Raw genomic sequence first — 6777 nt, 5'->3', positions numbered from 1 at the left:
TGGATCATACTCACTAAAACGACATCACTTTAAATACTGGGATATTCTCCTTGCAGCCTGTTTTATTCTCCCTCCTCCCTGGTGAGGCAGACCCATCTCTGCCAGCCTCTCCCTGCAGCCTTTTGTGGTTTCTCAGCTCTGTATTTTTGGCTTGCCTTCCAGTATCTGCCTTCAGACCCCAAAGCCAGACTCACTACCCCAGCTGAGACCTCAGGGGCATTTGAAGTAAGTATTTTCAACGACTGTCATAGCAGGAGTGCGTGGACCAGTCAAGGATGTGGTTTTTCACTTTCGGAGAAAAAAAAATCTGAAAAGCGACTGCTTGCTCGGTTGGAGGTGCACTGTAACGGCCACATATTTTCAGCCATGCTACTGTTTACTTAGTTTGTGCACTTGAATTTTTTTCTCTTTTGTTTCCAGCCAGACAACATGACGAGACCATTATGGGAGAGACCCACCTTTTGATTGCATGAGGCAAAGCAGGCAGGCTCTCACTTCCTCTTACTCTCCACATTTTGCGTCCTGATTTACAATGACACTGGTAGCAATGACCCACTAGGGCTCCGGTGTTACTGGGAGCTCAGGGCTGCCATGCAGGAAGGGCTGTGTGGGCTGTGTGCCTGGCCTGTGCCTGTGGTTTCTCTTGCTGACATTTAGCGCCGCAGAAGCCGTAAGATGTGGAAAAGCCTCGGCTGCCTTGTAGCACTGGAGCGGGGTGTCAGCCCCCTGCACCTCCCTGACCCAAGCCCACGTCCTGAAGCTGGAAGGCTCTGTGCACGGCCAGCACTTGGCTGGGCTGGCCCTGTGATGCCTGGCTTTCTCCTCATCGTGTTGCTTTGTGCTGTTTGCCTCCGTTCAAAGCCGCTGCTAAGGTAAGGCTGGCATCACTGGCCTGTTTCCATGCATCTATGCGGAGAAGCTGCTTTTCTCTCCCGTACTGCACCACAGTCATGATGTAATGTGGTAAAAAGCGGATCTAACCACAACAGGATTGGGTTCTTTTTTCCCCTGTGGTCCAAAGACTAAACCACATCTGCCAGCGGTTTTGCTGCAAGTGCTGCAGTTGCCAGGCAGGAGGTTACACTGTGATGCTGGGCTTGAACTCCTGCCCCTTCATTCTCACTTTCTAGGTACCTATTGCCAAGTTCCCACAAGTGGGGCTCACTCCCCATTCCTGGGCATGCTCTTCCCACGTCTGTGATTACTGCGGGAGATTCGGTGCCAGCCCTGTCCCACCCAGGCAGTCCCGCTGCAGCCATGGGATGGTGTTTCAGGGCTGGGAGGAAGCACTGGCTGCAGTTTCAGCCTTCTGAGGAATCCCGGAGGCACCTCCTCAAGTGCACCAGCAGACAAAACTGGCTGGTTCTGAGGGGTTTCTCTTGCCCTCTTCCAATTTCAGGAACTGAATGTCCACTAATGGCCAGAGCAAATTAGGTTGTGCTCTTGCAGCATGTCTTCTGGCTTAGTTTTGCACAAAAGAAATCCAATTTGGGATCTCTGGCACTGCTCTCTGGTGTAAACTGAAGTGTGGTAGGTGGGGACTACCACAAAATTCACTTCAGAATTGCAGTACAGATCTGAACTGAAACACGAACATGAAAGCACTTTAGATTGGTACTGTTATATATTTTCTTCATCAACTTCAGCTTCAAGTTCAGAGAAATGGCTGGGAAACTTGACTTATTACAGCTACCTTGCAAGGGTTATTAGGTGTTAGGAGTGTGCTTCAACACCACCCGTTAGCAAATGCACTGTAAGAAACACTAACGGTGACCACCCACACAGCAGGCAGTGGGCAGTACAGGAGTTTTGGACAAGATCAGTGGAAAACCAGGTGTCCCATCTGTGTGGGAAGGGTGACACGGATGAGCCGTAGATGAAATGCCAATCTCATTGCCAGTTTCAGTCAGAAAGTGATTACAGGTAATATCATGTGTCTGGTGAAGTCTGTTATTTTCCAGACCCATTAATACTTTCCTTATGAAATGAATCTTAAAATACAAATGCTTGGAGTATCAACATCAGCCCCTGGCTTCAGATTCACCTGCTTCCTTCAGGAGACTGGTCAGAAGCTTGTACTCTCTCTTAAGGAGTTATTTATTTCCAGAAATAATGCAAACTTTTTATATACTTGTCTTCAGGAGTCAAGATTAATGTGGGCCCTGAAAACCTATTGGTGATGAAGAGCTTCTGACAAAATCGGTTCCTTGAGGAACGTCAATCACAAGTCTAAGATGTGGTGTTTATCCTCTCAACAGATTGACTTGCACCCAAACAACCAGGCAAACGCTGCCTTAAAGTAGTAAAGCATTTGCAGTTATAAACAAATTATTTTAAAATAGAGTGCATTTCACTGGTTATAAAACAGAATAGATTTTTTTGTATTGTTCATTACCAAACGTGCTACTGCTGATTTTGCTGCACTAGAAACTGAGAAAACTTTCTTTGCTTTCTGGACAACCACGCATAAAATTATGGTTCTTATTTCAAACACTGTTTTCCACCAGTTTCAGACACACTGCCTTCTCCATTCCTCCAGTCCTTCTTCCTTCCTGCCTAAACCAGCATAAGATGTATTGCTCGATGCAGCGGGAGCCACGGTGTCACCACCAGCCCAGAGTCACTGCAGGAGCAGAAGCCTGATGGCATCCACGGTAGGATGCAAAAAGCACAGCCAGGTTTTTTGTTTGCCTGTTGCTTAGGTGGTACCAAACCTGTCGCTGACACCAATGGCCCCAGAGAAAGCCCTGCAGCCCTGAGCAGCTAGCAGATGCTGATGGTGGTCAGCTTAGGGTCTTCATCCTTTTAGCAAACATTGAACTCAAATCTTGTTTGTCACCAGTCTGCCATGTATTAGCATAAATGGAAAGAAACCAGGATCTCTTCCCACTGTCCTCTCAGGAAAGCATGGTAGATGAACGTGCCAGATAGCATGAAGGGATGTCTCTGTACTCTCATGTCAGGGTACTCGCAAGCTTAGCCTGGAAACCTCATGCTCAGGTCCCCTCAGTGCCCACTAGTACATGTCTGTTGTGCATCAGGTGTGCACCCACCGCAAAACCTGGCCTGTGGCCGGGACCGATGCCCCTCCATGCCGTCTGGATGTCACGCGTCCCACAGCCTGAGAAACCACAAAACCTCAGTACAAAGCAGGGCGGTGCTGTGCCATGGGCTGTACCAATACAGGACAAAAAGGCCATCCATCTCCCCAAAAACCTGATACTAAAAAGCAGTAGCTTACAGGGGCAGACAGACAGGGGGGAAAGGTGGGCTACCTCCCAGCCTCAGACCCCTGCCACCTCTGCCTCCACCTAGCAAGCTTGCTGAAAGATGTTACAGCGTGAGGTTAGGGACGGGGGAAGGAACTGCTCCTGGGGTCTCCAGCAGCTCTCTGCGTGGCAACTTTTATGAAGAAATGGTTTCATGCTAAAAAGCAAACAAAGCAGCCAAAAACATGTCTCGTTTTCAGTATTTAATGATTGAAAGCTTAAACATTATAAGCATGAGATTTGCCAAACACACTCCTCAGCTTGGGTAGGTTTTTTCCTGTTCTGCAGAGTAAAATATCTGGAATCTGGTAATCTTGCATTAAGAGCTAATTTAAAAAGCTATATTTAAAAATTAGTTTCAAATCTTTTTGTTCTATTTAAACTTATAAATATAGATAGTGGCATTTCAAACAGAAGATTGAGCAAAGCATCAGCAGATTTAGCCTGATTGCTGCACATGTTTAAAAGAAAAACACACTTAAGCACTGTGACATTCAGTTTTTAAGAAACCCAGTTTAATTATATTTTCCCTAATTAAGGATTTCATTATAGGGGATCACATGATTTAATTATATCAATACCCCAAAGACCTGATTGTGAACATAAAATGTGGATTAAAAAGATGCCTCATCACTTAATTACCTGCTAGATTGGAACAGATCCATGTTGTAGGTCAAAAGGGACATAAAATGCAGGCTTCTGCCTCCCTCTTTGTTGTGTGTGAAGGGCTCTGTGCATGGGGAGAGAGGGAGGGGGGGAGTGCTCTTGTGTGTGTAATGGGAGCGATAATTACCTGTGAGCAGTTTCCTAAGCATATATTGAGATAGCTAGATATATTTTAATTAATTTATTTATTTTAATTTTTTCGTAAGTCGGTAGTGGTGGTCAGCTGCGTATTCCAGCTTACAGTCTATGTAAGGATGCCTGTGTATTTCTTCTTCTCAATATATAAGGTCTTCTTCTCTTTCAGAGGGAAAATGTCAAATAGTGAGAAATCTTAGACAAGGAGTTTAGATCCTCCTGAAGTGAGCAGATGGGTACCCAGCACCGTAGGAGGGACTGGGGCTGTCTCTCGCTCTGTGTCCCTCCAGCACGAGGCCCCTGGGGTGGCCACACTTCTGGAGGTTCCCTGCCTCTGAGTAGCTGGGGCTGTGGTGGGGGAAGGAGTGGAGGAAATCTTTTGGGATATCAATATAAAGCTGAGTGTCAAATTTTAACCTGCCCAAGCCTCGCTTACCACACGCCTCTTTTCCCCACCCTCTAACCAGCTCCCAGATGCCATTCCTGGGAGGGAACTTGTGGGGGTCTCTTGGCAGGGAGCACCAAGCACGTGGAGGGGGAAACTCTCCATCGCTTGCCATAGTCTAGGGTTTTTTTCTGTCATTGGAAATCTGCCATGTCCCTTACAGGCTCCTACACGATAAAGCTAGAAATCTAGCCTTTGTACCTGATGATCCCACAGTACAGGGCATGTTCTTTCAGCAAGGACAGGTCCTGCGGAGGCTAAGTGCAACTTTGTCAGTGCCCATGGCAGCATTGCACACCGTGGGCTGAACCTGGTGGAAAACCCTAACAAATAGCTCCCCACAACTTTCTGAGGGGGCTGAAGAGTTGCAGGATATCCATGTAAAGTTAGGTTTTTCTCTTCCTACATGCCATAAAAAGGAAATCTTCCTGCAGTGCTGCCGCAGCAGGTATCCTGCTTCTTCCGTGCCCTCAGGGCCAGCAGGCTCTAGCAGGGACAAATGAGGCAGCAGGTCTGTAGTTACTTTGCTGCTTCTAACATTGCACTGTCCCAAGAACCAGCTTTGCTGGTACCCGGACCCTGCTCTGATGCGGAGAATTACTTTTGAAAGAAGTACCAGCCACCAGGAAGGCTGGTCTGGAAAGAGAGGGCAGGGTGCTCCTTTTCCTAGGGAAGATACCCCCAGGCACACAGGAGTAGGTGCTCCCTTAAGCAAAAGGACAGCCTTCAAAGTGCCCCATTGCTCTCTGGTGGCTGCCTGGTGGCTGAAGCATCCTGCATCCCCAGACATCATCCTGCAAATCTCCTGCAGTGCTGGTGCTCCTGCCTGGCATAAGCTAAAAAACCAAATCCTGGGCCAGGTTTGGGAAGCATGGCTAGGTTAGAACCAGGTCTCCTGGCTGCAAGGCAGTTCTCGAAAATACTGCTAACAGCTGATGCTAGTATGTCCCAGGTCCTTTCTATGGCTTTTCTAAAGACACCAGGGAGGACAGAGAACTGGATGACAGGCCAGTTGTTTAGGGATATTCCCAACAAAGCCACCCTGACACCTTGACATGGGAATGAGCAAGGTGCCTCCAGCCGAGGCCAGCACCCACCCATGGACACTGCCACCCTGTCCCTCTGCCCCCAGGCACAGCCACCCTGCCTGCCCCATGGGCAGAGCCCGGAGGAGGCTTTGTGCACGCACTGGGGCAATGTGCCTGAGCAATGTGAAGCAAGGGAGCACACCCGACTGTTAAAAATAACATCTGCAAGTGGCACAGTGCTATGGGTTGAAGACCCATTTCTTTTACTTTGATTTGATCTTATTTCCGAAGCAGGGAAATGCCCCAGTGACAGCATCACTGCAGATGGCATCACAAAGCCCCGGCTGGCAGCAGCTGAGTTGGCACTGTCAGATTATCATGTTCGAGTTTGTGTCTGTCTTTTCTTTTTTCCCTGCTTTGCTGTGCTAATAGCATTTCTATTACCATATAAGCCTCAATCAGCCCTCTCAAAAGGACAGAGACCAACATAAAAAGTAAATTTCATTATCACTAGCAAAAAAACCAGGTCACAGAAAAAGCTAAACGATGCTAGTCTATCTTTTTAATTCTTTCTTTTTTCCCTCCCTCCCTCTCTCATCCGGGCTTAAAGGGAGGCTGGAACTGAAGTTGCAGGGTCTCCAGGGCAGTATTGCGGAACAGTGCTGTTTAATGGGGCAGCTGGTGGAGAGAGCTGAGCACATGTTTCCTTTGCAGTTTTCATCTTCATACTTCACAGGGCCCAAGGACTGATTGATGGAATTCTTTTTTTTTTTTTTTTTTTTTTTTTTAACATAGCTTTCTCAAGGCCTAGAGCCTGCCTCTCTCAGCCACACTGAACATATGTCCACATATTCCCTTGGGCAGTATTTAAATGTGTGCATCCATGTGGCTGTATTTGTTTAGTGTGTGCTCCCACTGATCTAATGGGACCTTTCCCATGACCCATTGCTTCCCTAAGTTTGCCACTTGCTGCTGTCAGGCGAGAGAGGCTTTAACTTGGATGGCTGTAGCTGTAAATGAATGGGATTTTTTTTTTCTCCTTTCAGTCCTTTCGACTGAACCCTCTTGCTGATGGATCATCTAATGTAGTTTAGTTGAGAACCCTTCCCTGTGCTGTTAAAAAAAGCCAAACCTAAACAGACCCCATCTGTTACAATCCTATGTCGATTTATGTGAATACAAAATTTGTTGGGCTGCTTTCCCTTGTTAATAAGCCATCCTCTAAGAACAACAT

Source organism: Falco peregrinus, chromosome 7 (assembly GCF_023634155.1).
Source record: "Falco peregrinus isolate bFalPer1 chromosome 7, bFalPer1.pri, whole genome shotgun sequence".
Lineage (NCBI taxonomy): Eukaryota > Metazoa > Chordata > Aves > Falconiformes > Falconidae > Falco > Falco peregrinus.
This window is presented reverse-complemented; position numbering follows the sequence as displayed.